We start from the raw sequence: 13,945 nt of genomic DNA, 5'->3' as shown, positions 1-13,945 counted from the left end.
CCATCCTCCATTGAAGTCTCCCATGTAATATGGTACATAGGGGAGAGGCGGTACCCATGGTCCCGGCGCCCACGACCCATATGGCCTTGCATGATGCTGAAATTCTTCCCGAGGAGGTGACCTTGAGCGCTTCAAATTTGGTGAACGGTTAGAGCTAGGACCGGCTGCATGATTGGCATACTTGGACAGCAACATATCAAAAGTTGGCTTGATTTTCTTGCGCTGCACTTTAGCTTCATTCGTCTTCCACTTGCCAACTTCTGGGCTTTTGGGCTTGACAAATTTAACACGAGTATTTTCTTGCGCTTGCGGTTGCCCCTCGAGTGTAGGATTATTGATGGTGATTTTGATTGTCTCCTTGCCACAGGGTTGCTTGTCAAGCACAACCTGTCTCCCCAAGACCTTGTCGCCCTCCTTGTCTTTCCTAGGCTCACCAACAATGACATTAGCTTTATTAGCAGATTCGGCAACCTCCGGCCGAATGAGTAGCTTCTTTCCCTCCAAATCCATGGTATTCATTGGAAAAGGCTTTTTATCAACTTGCATCTCAGAAAAGTTCAATCGTCCGTCATTAATGGCCGATTGTATCTGTCGTCGAAAAACATTGCAATTGTTAGTAGCATGAGAAAAAGAATTATGATACTTGCAATAAGCACGCCGTTTTAGCTCTTCAAACGGTGGTAAAGTATGAGATATTCTAATAATCTTAGCCTGCAGCAAAGCATCAAATATTCTATCACACTTAGCAATGTTAAAAGTAAACTTTATCTCTTCATCACGATTCTTATGAATCGGTTTCAGATCATTGCAAGTAAAGGGTTTGGCCTTAGATGGCCAAACAAATTCAGTAGAAAAAACATCACCCTCATCGTCCGAGTGATCACTATCATATTCCACCATATTCATCTTTGGATGATCGGCTTTGTATCTATGCACTTCTTTGAGGTCTTTGCTTCGGCTTTCCTGAGCCAAAGCCCTTTGTAAGACTTGGTTGATATTTAAGAACTCATAGACTTCTAGCTTTTCTCTAATGGGAGTTCTCAAACCACTCAGCACCAAGTCCGCCAAGTCCCTCTCGGTTATCACCAAACTAAAACACCGGTTTTTTGTTTCTCTAAATCTCTTGACGTAATCGGAGACCGATTCATCATGCTTCTGTTTAACCGATGTTAGATGTGACAACTTGAGTTCATTGTCACCGCTATAAAAGTGATCATGAAACTTCTGCTCTAGCTGCGACCAAACCCGAATGGAACCATGTGGTAAAGAAGAAAACCATGAAAATGCGGTACCAGTTAATGATAAAGGAAATAAACGCACTTTCAATTCATTCAATGAGCCTGCCTCACCTAATTGTGCTAAATATTGACTAACATGCTCCCATGTGGTTTTTGTGCCTTCTCCATTAAACTTAACAAAATCTAGAATTTTATATCCTGGAGGGCACTGGATGGCATCAAAGTACTCGGGGTACGGCTTTTGGTAAATCTGATTCCGAGGTAACTCAACTCCAAAATTCTCTCGAAGCATCTTAGCCATCTCTTCTCTAAGATTAGCTAGACCATCATCCATAGTGGACGATGAAGCTTGTGGCAGTGGCATAAGAGGAGTAGGGTTACTAGCTGCAGGTAGGAATTATGGCATGTATGTCGACCCATATTTGGTAGTGGTCGAGTGGTTGTAGCTGTAGGTAGGGTTTGGTTCGGCGTTGCCACCGAACCTGGCATGCTCATAATAGGGTTGATGGGTGCAATCACAATCTGATTTTTTTGGGTAGGATAATAAGCTATTGGCACGGGAGGCGCCGATGCAATAGGTAAAGCCAGATTAGGGTTTTGCACACTAGCAGCTACACCATCATTACCACTAGACGAGTGAGATGTATTCTTCTGAGCATTAGTATTTTCTATGAAAGTTTGGTAGACTAGATTGTTACCATCAGCAATACGACTTTCAATCTCAGCCCACTGCTCAGGAGAAAAGGTAGTACTTACAGAGGGTTTAACCTGCTCGGCTTGAAGAGGAGGGAACTTGATTTCTTCAATCGGAGTGATGTTGCCTTGGCGATCCTTCTTGAATTTTGCAAGGAACTCCTGCAAATCTCTCCGCGCATCTTCTTGTACTCCTCATAGACTTGGCGATGATCAGCCGATATCTCATCAAGACTAGGCTTAATGATGTTATCGGCGTCTACCTCAGATGGTTTGGGAAGATCGGACATGGCGGATGATGATGATTGATCTTTTGATCCCCAGCGGAGTCGCCAAAAAGTGTGTTGACACACGAACACGTCACGTGTACCCTCGACGCCGGGGGTGATGCACCGCAGCTCACGTCGAAGGAGACCCGACCAACAGCGCGATACGCAAGACAGTCGGCAGGCGCTTTTGCAGACCCAAAACCCCGCGCACCCGGGAGGGACCCTGTCAGGGATTGCGGCGGCTATAGGCTGCCCTAGGTCGATTCACTCGCCCCTAGAGCCTCGGAATTTGCAGCTCTCAAACACGAAGAACATCGAAGAATGAGAGAGAAAAACGGTGGAGAGATAAAACGTAGATGAAAAAGTAGTATATTGATTGCTTCGATTGTGTGTTGTTCAATCGGCTGTCACCCCCAACATATATAAGAGGCGGCTGGACTTCTTGTACAAGCAAAGGATTCATCTAGGCTTCCTTACAAGAAAATTACATCAATTCACGACCTAGAGTCCTAGTTCTGGTTCCACTTAGATTCAGCCCAAATCTGATCCAATCTTCTGTCTTGCTCCTTGCGCGGGCCGTGGAATCTGCATATGACTTCCGATGGAGATGGTTCAAATATCAATCTTGTATGCTTCGATGAGGCCAACAATCCGTATGTTGATCACTTTTCCAAATAAGGCCATCTTGAATACTCCACGGGGTCATCTTTAATTTCGAGTCGGACTCGGTCATATAGCTGACTAGACCGTTCGACTCTTGTAGCGTCTCTGCAGGTTGTATACTACGTCGGATGATGATGACTCCAAAAGCAAAGTTGACTGTTTCGATGTCACGAATAACTCTCATGTTGAACACTTCTTCATCTGAGTCCATCTAGATAATCATTTGAGCCCATCTTCAGCTTCTGGTCGGATTGGCCTTGACAGTTTCCACCCCAGCAAGCTTTTTCCCGGCAAGCTTTTCAGCCCCGGCAAGATCTTCGCCCGACAAGCTCTTCCTCCGACAAGCTTTCCTCCCCGACAAGGTTTCATTCAGCCGGCAAAGGCCGAATACTATCTCACTCAGGGCCGGCCCGCGAAGTGTTGCCTCTAACTTTTGCATACGAACCCGGATTCGTGACCATGCCAAAATCTGGTGTCAACACCATCTGGAGCAGATCGAAAGCTATGCCCCTCGCCATCAGGTCAGATTCGGGAGCTTGAACTATGTCGCGGACATCCGTGGAGACTTGTTCTTCACTGGATTCGGTACCGCGGTGGCCGCTCCCGGTCACCCCGATGATCATGACCTAAATCTGTCATCGGGCCGCATCTAGGAGATCGCTCCTATAACCGCTCTATCCCTAGAGCCGGAACAGGCCGCGCCATCCAAATACGGGAGGATTAACCCCACCTCGGAGGCTGCAGACTCCACGGCGTTGGAGCCGCACATGGACCTGGTCTCACACGATGCCTATGCCACCGGAACGCCGGACTCATCTCCGGCCGTAGGTTCCGAACCGCGCGAGCTTGTGGACGCCGAGCTTGATCATTTATCGATCTTCAAATTCAGTGTCGCAGACATCTTCCAGCACTCGCCTTTGGGAGATGTGTTAAACTCATTTAAAAACCTATCCTTGGCGGAGGACTCTTAGCCGAACTATATCCAGCTCGAACTAGGGGCTGACGGTGGAGAATTTTACTTCCCACCCGCCACCCACTTTATAGCCACGATCGAGGATTTGACCGACGAACTTGATTACGACTCCAAGGACATCGAAGGTATGGACGAAGATGCCGGAGAAGAAGAGGCCCAGAATCCGCCGTTCACCGGACGCTGGACAGCCACTTCCTCGTATGACGTATACATGGTGGATGCACCAAAGGAGAACATCGGCGATGATAAGGAAGACCCAGCTGAGGATAAACCTTCTGAAATACAGTCCAAGCGCTGGCGTCAGTGGCGCTGCTCTAAGTCACGCCGCAGTAAAGACAGCAACACCGGCACAGGAGAAGATGACACTCTGGAAGGTGCCGAAGAAAACAAAGACCCCGTCGATAAAGCAAAAAAACAAGATGAACAGGAAGAGGAGCTGGTTAGCCCTGTTAAACAGGCCACGCACGAAGATTCGGAGGACGATAATTACCTCCCGCTCTCCGAAGATGAGGTGAGCCTCGGCACCGAAGATTTCATCATGCCCGAGGAACCTCTTGAGCAGGAGCGCTTCAAGCGCCAGCTAATAGCCACGGCAAGGAGCCTGAAAAAGAAGTAGCAGCAGCTTCAAGCTGACCAAGATCTGCTCAATGATAAATGGACTGATGTCCTAGCAGCCAAAGAATACGGCATCAAGAGCCCAACCAAAAGCTATCCAAAGCGCAAATTGCTACCTAAGTTCGACGAGGAGGCACCAGAGTACATACCACCATCGCACAATACGGCCGACCGACCACCACGTGGTCGGGACAAAACGGCAACTCATGCCGAACACCAGCCCGCCCCGCCTCATCACTCAGGTAGAGGTAAATCAGCCCACAACCATACATATGATGTCGGACAGAACCTGAACAATAAAGCAGGATATACCAGATCAATCTACGGATCGCGAGGGCGCGCCTCGACATGTGACAACGGCCACCTATTCGGACATGACAAACCCAGTCAAGCACGGGCTGAACACCGCAGACGGACTCTATCAGAGCTGCGTCACGATACGGCTTGATATAGAGGCCCCGGACACCCTCATTGCTTCACTGATGAGGTCCTGGATCATGAATTCCCAGAAGGATTCAAGCCCATGAACATAGAATCATATGATGGAACCACGGACCCCGCGGCGTGGATCTAGGACTTCAATCTCCACATCCATATGGCCCGCAGAGATGACCACCACGCCATAAAATACCTCCCTCTAAAACTCAAAGGGACAGCTCGGCATTGGCTAAACTGTCTGCCTGAAAATTCCATTGGCAGCTGGGAGGACTTGGAAGAGGCTTTCCTCGACAACTTCCAAGGTACATATGTTTGACCTCGAGACGCTAATGACTTAAGCCATATAGTTCAACAGCCCGGAGAGTCCGCCAGGAAATTCTGGACATGGTTCTTAACTAAAAAGAACCAAATTGTCGACTGTCCGAACGCCGAAGCTCTAGCAGCTTTCTAGCATAGCATCTGCGACAAATGGCTTGCTCGCCACCTCGGCCAAGAAAAGCCAAAATCCATGGCGGTCCTCATGGCACTCATGACCCGCTTTTGTGTGGGCGAGGACAGTTGGCTGGCCCGTAGCAAAAACAATGCAAGCTACGCCGGCACCCCTGAAGTTAAAAGCAACAAAGACAAGTCCCGACGCAATAGATACAAGCGCTGAAACAACAGTGACAACACCGAGGACACGGCGGTCAACGCCGGATTCAGTGGCTCTAAGTCCGGTCAGCGGAAGAAGCCGTTCCAAAAGAACAATTCGGGCCCATCCAGCTTGGACCGCATACTTGATCGTCCATGCTTGATTTACGGCACCCCTGACAAGCCTCCTAATCATACAAATAGGGAGTGCTAGGTTTTCAAACATGCCGAAAAATTAAACACCAAGAACAGGGAAAAGGGATCGCAAAGCGAGGACGATGACGAAGAGCTAAGACAACCAAACACAGGGGGACAGAGGAAGTTTCCCCCTCAGGTCAAAACGGTGAACATGATATATGCTACCCACATCCCCAAGAGGGAGCGCAAGCGTGCACTCAAGGACGTCTACGCGATAGAGCCAGTCGCCCCACAATTCAATCCATGGTCGTCATGCCCGGTCACTTTCGATCACCGGGATCACCCGACCAGTATCCGTCACGGAGGCTCAGCCACACTGGTCTTAGACCCAATAATTGATGGGTTCCACCTGACTCGTGTCCTTATGGACGGCGGTGGCAGCCACAATCTGCTCTATCAGGATACAGTGTGAAAAATGGGCATTAACCTATCAAGGATGAAGCCTACAAGGACCACCTTTAAAGGAGTCATTCCAGGCGTAGAGGCCCGTTGTACGGGCTCAATCACACTAGAGGTTGTCTTCAGATCTCCGGACAACTTCCGAAGTGAGGAGTTAGTCTTCAATATTGTCCCATTCCGCGACGGCTATCATGCACTGCTCGGACGAACTGCGTTTGCTCGATTCAACACAGTACCACACTATGCTTATCTCAAGCTCAAGATGCCCAGCCCACGCGGCGTCATAACAGGCAATGGCAATATGGAACGCTCTCTTCGTACAGAAGAGCAGACGGCTACCCTAGCAGCAGAAGTACAAAGCGGCCTTCTCAAGCAGAACCTCATTCGACTGCCGAGCCCTCGGACACCCTTAAGAGGGTCCGAACTACTCTGCAGCAGGAGAGCTCGGCTCGTCAGCAGCTCGACTAGCAATCCGGCCTCCGTCTCAGTCCCGATCAAGCGGTGGCCTGCTGCCGCGCATACATAACTACGGACTCAAAATTCCATGGGCATCGACAGAGGCATAGCTAGCTTGTGATCCACGGCCCGGCTCAACCGACATTGGATACACACATACTTTCACTTTTGCTTGTTTTCTTTCAGGTTTTAATCCTACAGGCCCCATCGGATGGTCTAGTTATCAGTCCTCTTGAAGGATAAATACACCAAGATGGCAAGGAGCGCAGACATACGGGGACTTTTTAGGTGATTCCGTTAACGATAACTCTACCTGTTTTCTAGGACCCACATGCAGCTCTCCCCTGGTTTCGGCATGTTAAATAGCCTGTCGCTTATTGCACTACTTGTATCAATGCACCTCGATGTACTAATTACATTACAATGAAAATAGTTGGTAGCTGGAGCTGTAGGACCCCAACTTTTTACCTTTACATCTTTTCTGTTTTCTTTCTCTCTTTTCTTTTTTTTCATTTTCCCTGTGGATAACCCCATCAGCTAGCACCCGTAAACTTTGGTACGCTTTGATGTTTGCCAGGGGCTTTATAGCACCCCATATTATGGAAACAAAAGTCCGAACACTTCTTATAAGTATAGTTCAGCACCCCGAACTTAGCATTACATGCATTAGCTCCGAATCATGTCTTTGGTCAATAGTTGGGTTGCCCGGCTCCTGTTCTTGCTACCCTACGTTCCGCTACATCGGCTAGGGTAGTAAAGGGAGAACTACTGCGATTGTGCCCTAGTCTAAACTGGATGAGCACCTCAGTAGAGAAAGCCGAAAACTGACTGTCATGATGCGGCGAGAGCCAGTCAGCTGTTCGGAGGTCTCAAATCGTTGGAGATTTTTCCGCTTTACACGAAGGATCGGTACTTCCTGATCAGACGCTGACAACACTCTGGTTCGTATACCAGGGGCTGCACCTATGTTTTATTATAAAACTCCTATGGCTAAGTGAGGGTGTTCAAGCCGTATAGTCTGGTTGCCTGGTTCGTTGCGCTAAACAACTCCTTCAAGGACCATATAATTGGATCAAGATTGTTTAGATACCATCCCGAACACCTCCGTACTACCTACGTGAGGGCAGAAGCCGACGACTGGCCAACCCTCAGATTTCATACAACACGGCCGCACAGGAGGATACAATTAAAACATAATAAAAATTATAATACAAAGCGGATTTGTTTTCATCATACAAGGCAAAATATGAATGTATTTATTCGAGAATAACGTCCTTCCCTCACTGCGTTGCTACAATTCGAGATCCCTCCAGGACATCCGCAAAATAGCGCTCGGGTGTGCGGTGCTCCTTGCCCTCCGGCGGCCCCCGGGCCACCTCGATGGCATCCATCTTCGCCCACCACATCTTGCAACGAGCGAAGGCCATGCGGGAACCCTCGATGCAGACTAATCGCTTGACAATATCTAGCCGCGAACAAGCCTCCACCACCCACTTCACGAGGACAAAATAACTGTTAGGTATAGCTTCGGCTGGCCATAGTCGGATTATTAAATCCTTCATGGCCAGTTCGGCCATCCTGTGCAGCTCGACGAACTGTTTCAGTTGATCGGCAAAGGCCACCGGATGTTCTGGCACACCATACTGCGACCAGAACAGCTTCTCCAGAGAATCCCCTTCCCTGTCTCGAAAGAACTCTGCAGCATCAGATACACTGCACGCAAAATCCACAAAAGCCCCTAGGCAACTCCGAATCCGGGTTAGTAAAAGGCACTTCCTCTCCGCATACTTGCTTTGCATGTTAAACGCCTTACCAGCTGCAATCTTCCTTGCCTCCTGGATCTCCTGAAGAGCATCCCGGGCCACATTCCATGCGGCCTCTGTGCTCTGACGAGCCTTGGTAAGTTCAGCCTCACAAGCCAATGCCTCGGCTCCAAGGCTTCACACTTCTTCACCACGTCCTGGAGCTCCTACTAGACCTCGCCGACCCGGGCCTTGAGCTTCTTACGGGCGGCTAGCTATTGGACAGCCTTCCCCTCGGCTTCGGCCAGGGCCTTTCTCAAGGCCTCCACCTCGGTCGTCGCTTCTGTACAAATCATGGCATTTTGGTCATCGCATATCATTTTGTTCTTTTCGAATATATAACATGTTATTGCCTACCTTGTTTCTTCTGGAGCTGCCTCTTCACTTAGCTCACCTCTCCCTCGGCCTCCGCCAGTTTCTGCTTCAGTCCGGAGGCTTCGGTAGTATGCGAGGCCGTGGCCAGCAACGACGCATGTATTTAAGAAAAATTTAGTTAGTTTCCTATCATAGGAGATTGATCCTCTGTCCGATTTTTTCTTTCCAAACACCGGACAGTGTCTCAGGGGCTGCTATCTACATTGGGATTCTCTCCTTTTGGCGTCACTTACCTCAAAACCTGTCAGCAGGTTGCCGCAGGCCTCGGTTAGTCCGCTCTTGGTGGATTGAACCCTTTCAATCACCGTGCCCATAAGGACACGGTGCTCATCCATAATGGAAGCGCCTCGCAACGCTTCCAGCAGATTATCCGGTGCCCCTGGTTGGCCAGGGGCCACCGGCGGAATAGGCATCCCCCTTCTTTCGAAGGAAGGCGCGTGCTGGATTCCGGAGCCACCTCGGTCTCCGGAATTGAGTCCGGTTGAGGGCCGAATTATATGCAGCCCTTCCCGCCAGTCTCTGGGGGGATTGATTCCCCTTGGTGTCCAGCGACGGGGGTTTCTCCTTCGGGCGCCTCTTGAGCCTCTCCCCCATCGGGAATAGTCCTTCGGGATAGCACCTCCACATCATCCCTGGTCTCGGGTGAGTGTGCGGCTGGCGGGGAGTCGCTGGCCATCACCTTTGAATCCAGCGAGCCTCCTGACGAGGATCGCGGAGGGCTGTTGTGGGCCGGACTACAATAACATAACCAATCATCTCAATACAATGAGGAGGGGATACTTCATGGGTAGATAAGGTATTAGTACTTACGATGCAGCCTGAGGCTTAGCGCGGGGGCGTCTCTCCGGACTGTCATCGATGTCCCATGCGGAGTTATCCGCGAGGGAGCTCTTCCCCCTTTTGGGCGCCTCCGCCTCCAAAGTTGCGGAGGCCGCCCTCTTCTTCCTCCCCCCATCAAGGGAGAGTCGCTATCCTCCTCCTTCTCATCTGTGTTGTCTTCGGCGGCGGGGGAATGGGCCTTGTCTTCAGACGTCGCGTCCGAGGTACCCTTGCGGCGGGGGCCACTCCGTACCCCCTTGGCCTTTCCTATGGCCTTCTTCTATGGTGCCTTGTAAGGCGCCGGATCCAGCATCTTTGCTATGCGCGGGATGACTGGCTCCTTGGGCAAGGGAGCCGGACACCGTTTATGCTTCGCCTTCTTCAACCAGTACTGAAAAAAGCAATGGTAATGAAAGCTTAGATATCATCCTTGAAACAAGCAAGTAAGGGATGTGTTGAAAACAACATACCTTGTTGGGGAGGTGATTTTTGTCGTGACCCCGGTCCGAGTCGGTGGCCGGCGGTATCTCGTTACCCTTGAAAAGCAACTTCCAGGCATCTTCATGAGTCGTTTCGGAAAGCCTCACCAGGGTATGGTGTTTCTTTCGGTTGAAATCGCATAGAGGACGGCTTCGGCTCTGGGAGGGAAGGATTCGGCGCACCAACATCACTTGGATTATGTCGACAAGCTTGATGTCCCTATCGATCATACTTTGGATACACGTTTGTAGCACAATCAGCTCGTCCAACGAACACCAGTTTGGGATCTTCTCGACCCGGGAGGTGAGCCGCACGGGGGCGCCGGAGTTGAATTCGGCAGCTGCGGCCCAGGTGGCATCGCGGGGTTCGATGATGTAGAACCATAGCTTCTTCCATTCCTCGACAGATTTCACGAATGTGCCTTTTGGCCAAGAGACATTGGTGAGCTTGCTCACCATGGCACCCCCGCACTCTGCGTGTTGTCCGTCCACCACCTTGGGCTTCACGTTGAAGGTTTTGAGCCACAACCCGAAGAGGGGGTGGATGCGGAGGAAGGTCTCGCACACAACGTTGAACGCCGAGATATTGAGGAAGGAGTTCAGGGATAGATCATCGAAGTCTATCCCGTAGTAGAACATTATCCCATGGATGAAGGGGTGGAGTGTAAACCCTAGCCCGCGGAGGAATGAGGGATGAACACTACCCTCTCGTTGGGCTTCGGTGTGGGGATGATTTGTCCCCGGGCTGGAAGACGGTGGGTGATTTCCTTTGCCAGGTACCCGGCCGCCCGAAGCTCGGCGATGTCCTCCTCTGTCCATTTGCCTTGACCTCCGGATCCGGACATGGTTGAGTGCTTTCTCGAGACAGGGAAATGAGAACTTGGGCGTTGGAGCTCAAGAATGGAGAGGCAAGAATAAAGTGTGGGAGAATAAAGGGGAATATTATCTCCTTATAAGGGCGGTGATTACCGAACGCCCCCCCCCCCATTTGCCTTAAAATTCGCCTGCTCCCAAGGGCTGTGTAAACGGCACGGTTGGGTTACTCACACCCGTGTTGATGAGAATACCGTAATAAGGGGACACGATCTTTGCTTTGAGAAGACGTGCCAATGACAACCATGTCTCGAAATGTGGGGCGGAAAACGGTTCGAAATTATGACCGGACAGGCGTGACGTCACATTACTAAAGTTGTCAGCAGATTGGACTCATGTGTTATTATATTCTCTCTGCGGTTGTGTGCGGTGTGTGTTACAGGCCTGGACACGATCAATTCGTCTGGAGACTATCTGGGAGTTCGGAAGGAGGAACCCGCCTTGCAATGCTGAAGACAGCACTACGCGCCGGATACCTTGTCATTGAAGCCAGGTTCAGGGGCTACTGAGGGAGACCTGGACTAAGGGGTCCTCGGGTGTCTGGCCTGTTATCTATGGGCCGGACTAATGGGCTGTGAAGATAGGAAGACCGAAGACTGTACCCGTGTCTGGATAAGACTCTCCTTAGCATGGAAGGCAAGCTTGGCGAACAAGTATGAAGATTCCATCTTATGTAACCGACTCTATGTAACCCTAGATCCCCCCGGTGTCTATGTAAACCGGGGGGTAGTCCGGAAAGGATATACTCAATACCTTAGTCATACAGGCTAGACTTCTAGGGTTTAGCCATTACGATCTCATGGTAGATCAACACTTGTCATACTCATATTCATCAAGATCAATCAAGCAGGAAGTAGGGTATTACCTCCATAGAGAGGGCCCGAACCTGGGTAAACATTGTGTCCCCTATCTTCTGTTACCATCAACCTTAGACGTACAGTTCGGGACCCCCTACCGGAGATCCGCCGATTTTGACACCAACACTCGCAAGTGCAGAACATTGCTTCAAGCTCCAATTTCCCAAGACGAAGCACCCACATCCCTACAAAGTTCAATGGCTTAGCGCCTCTGGCACTATCCAAGTTGAGCATCGAGTACAAGTCTACTTCAAAATTGGTGCCTACGAAGACACTTTGGAGTGCGACGTCATTCCAATGACCGTTTGCCACCTTCTCCTTGGACGCCCATGGCAATTTGATAGAGGGGTCCTCCACAACGGCCGAACGAACCACTACATCTTCCAGATGAAAGGAAAGGAGTGCATACTTCGCCCCATGTCTCCAAGCCAAGTGATCGCGACAAGCAAGCCACCCATTGTGGAGAGAATAGTGAGAGAGCTAGCCACCAAAAAGGGAGTGAGCGCCACAAGCCCAAATCGAGTACCTCCACGATGAGCGACAAGAAGAACCTAGTCCTATTTGCCACCAAAAGTAGGATAAGAGGAGTGTGTGAGAACCCATCTAGTGTCCTACACTACGTCCTTTTGTGCAAGGACAATGAAACAAAAGCTAACACCTCTCACATTCTACCTCTAGTGTTGTCTTCTCTTTTGCAGGAATTTCAAGATGTTTTCCCCGACAAGCTACCTCCGAGACTACCTCCACTATAAGGCATCGAGCACCGCAACGACCTCATCCCCGGAGCACCTCTTCCGAACAAAGCTCCCTACCGCGTCAACCCCGAAGAAACCAAAGAAATACAAAGGCAAGTAAAGCATCTCATAGACCATGGACATGTGCGTGAAAGTTTGAGCCCTTGTGCCGCCCCGGTCATTCTTGTGCCAAAACAAGACGGTAGCTTTCGCATGTGCTCCGATTGTAGACCTATCAATGCTATGACCGTTCATTATATGTATCCCATTCCATGCCTTGATGATATGCTTGATGAACTTAGTGATGCCACTATCTTTTCAAAAAATGATCTTAAGAGTGGTTACTATCAAATCCGCATACAAGAGGGTGATGAATGGAAAACCACTTTCAAAACCAAGTTTGGGTTGTATGAGTGGTTAGTCATGCCTATGGGTCTATCAGAAGCACCGGGTACTTTTATGCGTCTTATGAATCATGTTTTTCGCCCTTACATTGGTGTGTTTGTTGTGGTCTACTTCGATGATATCCTTATTTTTAGCAAGTCTCTCAAAGAGCATGTCACCCATGTCCGAACCGTTTTACAAACTCTTCGAAAAGAGCATCTCTATGCTAATATGAAGAAATGCCTTTTTGGCGTTGATAAGCTTGTTTTCTTGTGTTTTGTTGTATCTTCTAAGGGTGTTCATGTAGATGAGTCCATGATCAATGCTATTAAGACTTGCCACAACCAACCAACTTGCAACAAGTGCGTAGCTTTCTTGGCCTTGCGGGTTTCTATCGTCGCTTTGTGAAAGATTTTAGCACCATTGCTTCGCCTTTGCATGCTTTGAGCAAGAAGAATGCGCCTTTTGTTTGGGGACTATCCCAAGATACCACTTTCAATGAGCTTAAGAATTTGCTTACTCATGCTCCCATGCTTGCTTTACCCAACTTTGACAAACCCTTTGAGATTCATTGCGATGCTAGCCGTAATGGCATAGGAGGTGTGTTAACACATGAGAAGCGCCCCATAGCTTACTTTAGTGAGAAACTTTCCGGAGCACAACTCAATTACCCCATCTATGACAAAGAGCTCTATGCTTTAGTGCGCGTTTTGCATGAATGGGAACGCTATCTTCGCCCTCATGAATTCATCATTCATACCGATCATGAAACTCTCAAGTATCTTAAGGGCCAAACCAAGTTGAACAAGCATCATGCTAAATGGAGTGAATTTATTGAGTCTTTTCCTTATGTCATCAAGTACATTAAAGGTAAGGAAAACATTGTGGCGGACGCTCTTTCCCGCATGTGCATGCTTGTTACTCAACTTGAATTGGATGTCATTGGTTTGAGCATATCAAAGACTTGTATGAGCATGATCCTACTTTTACTACTCCTTATGCCAAATGTTTCACGCATACATCTTGGGAACGCTATTACATCAAAGATGG

The sequence above is a fragment of the Triticum urartu genome, chromosome 7 (genome assembly GCF_003073215.2).
Source record: "Triticum urartu cultivar G1812 chromosome 7, Tu2.1, whole genome shotgun sequence".
Taxonomy (NCBI): domain Eukaryota; kingdom Viridiplantae; phylum Streptophyta; class Magnoliopsida; order Poales; family Poaceae; genus Triticum; species Triticum urartu.
Note: the sequence above shows the minus strand (reverse complement) of the source record.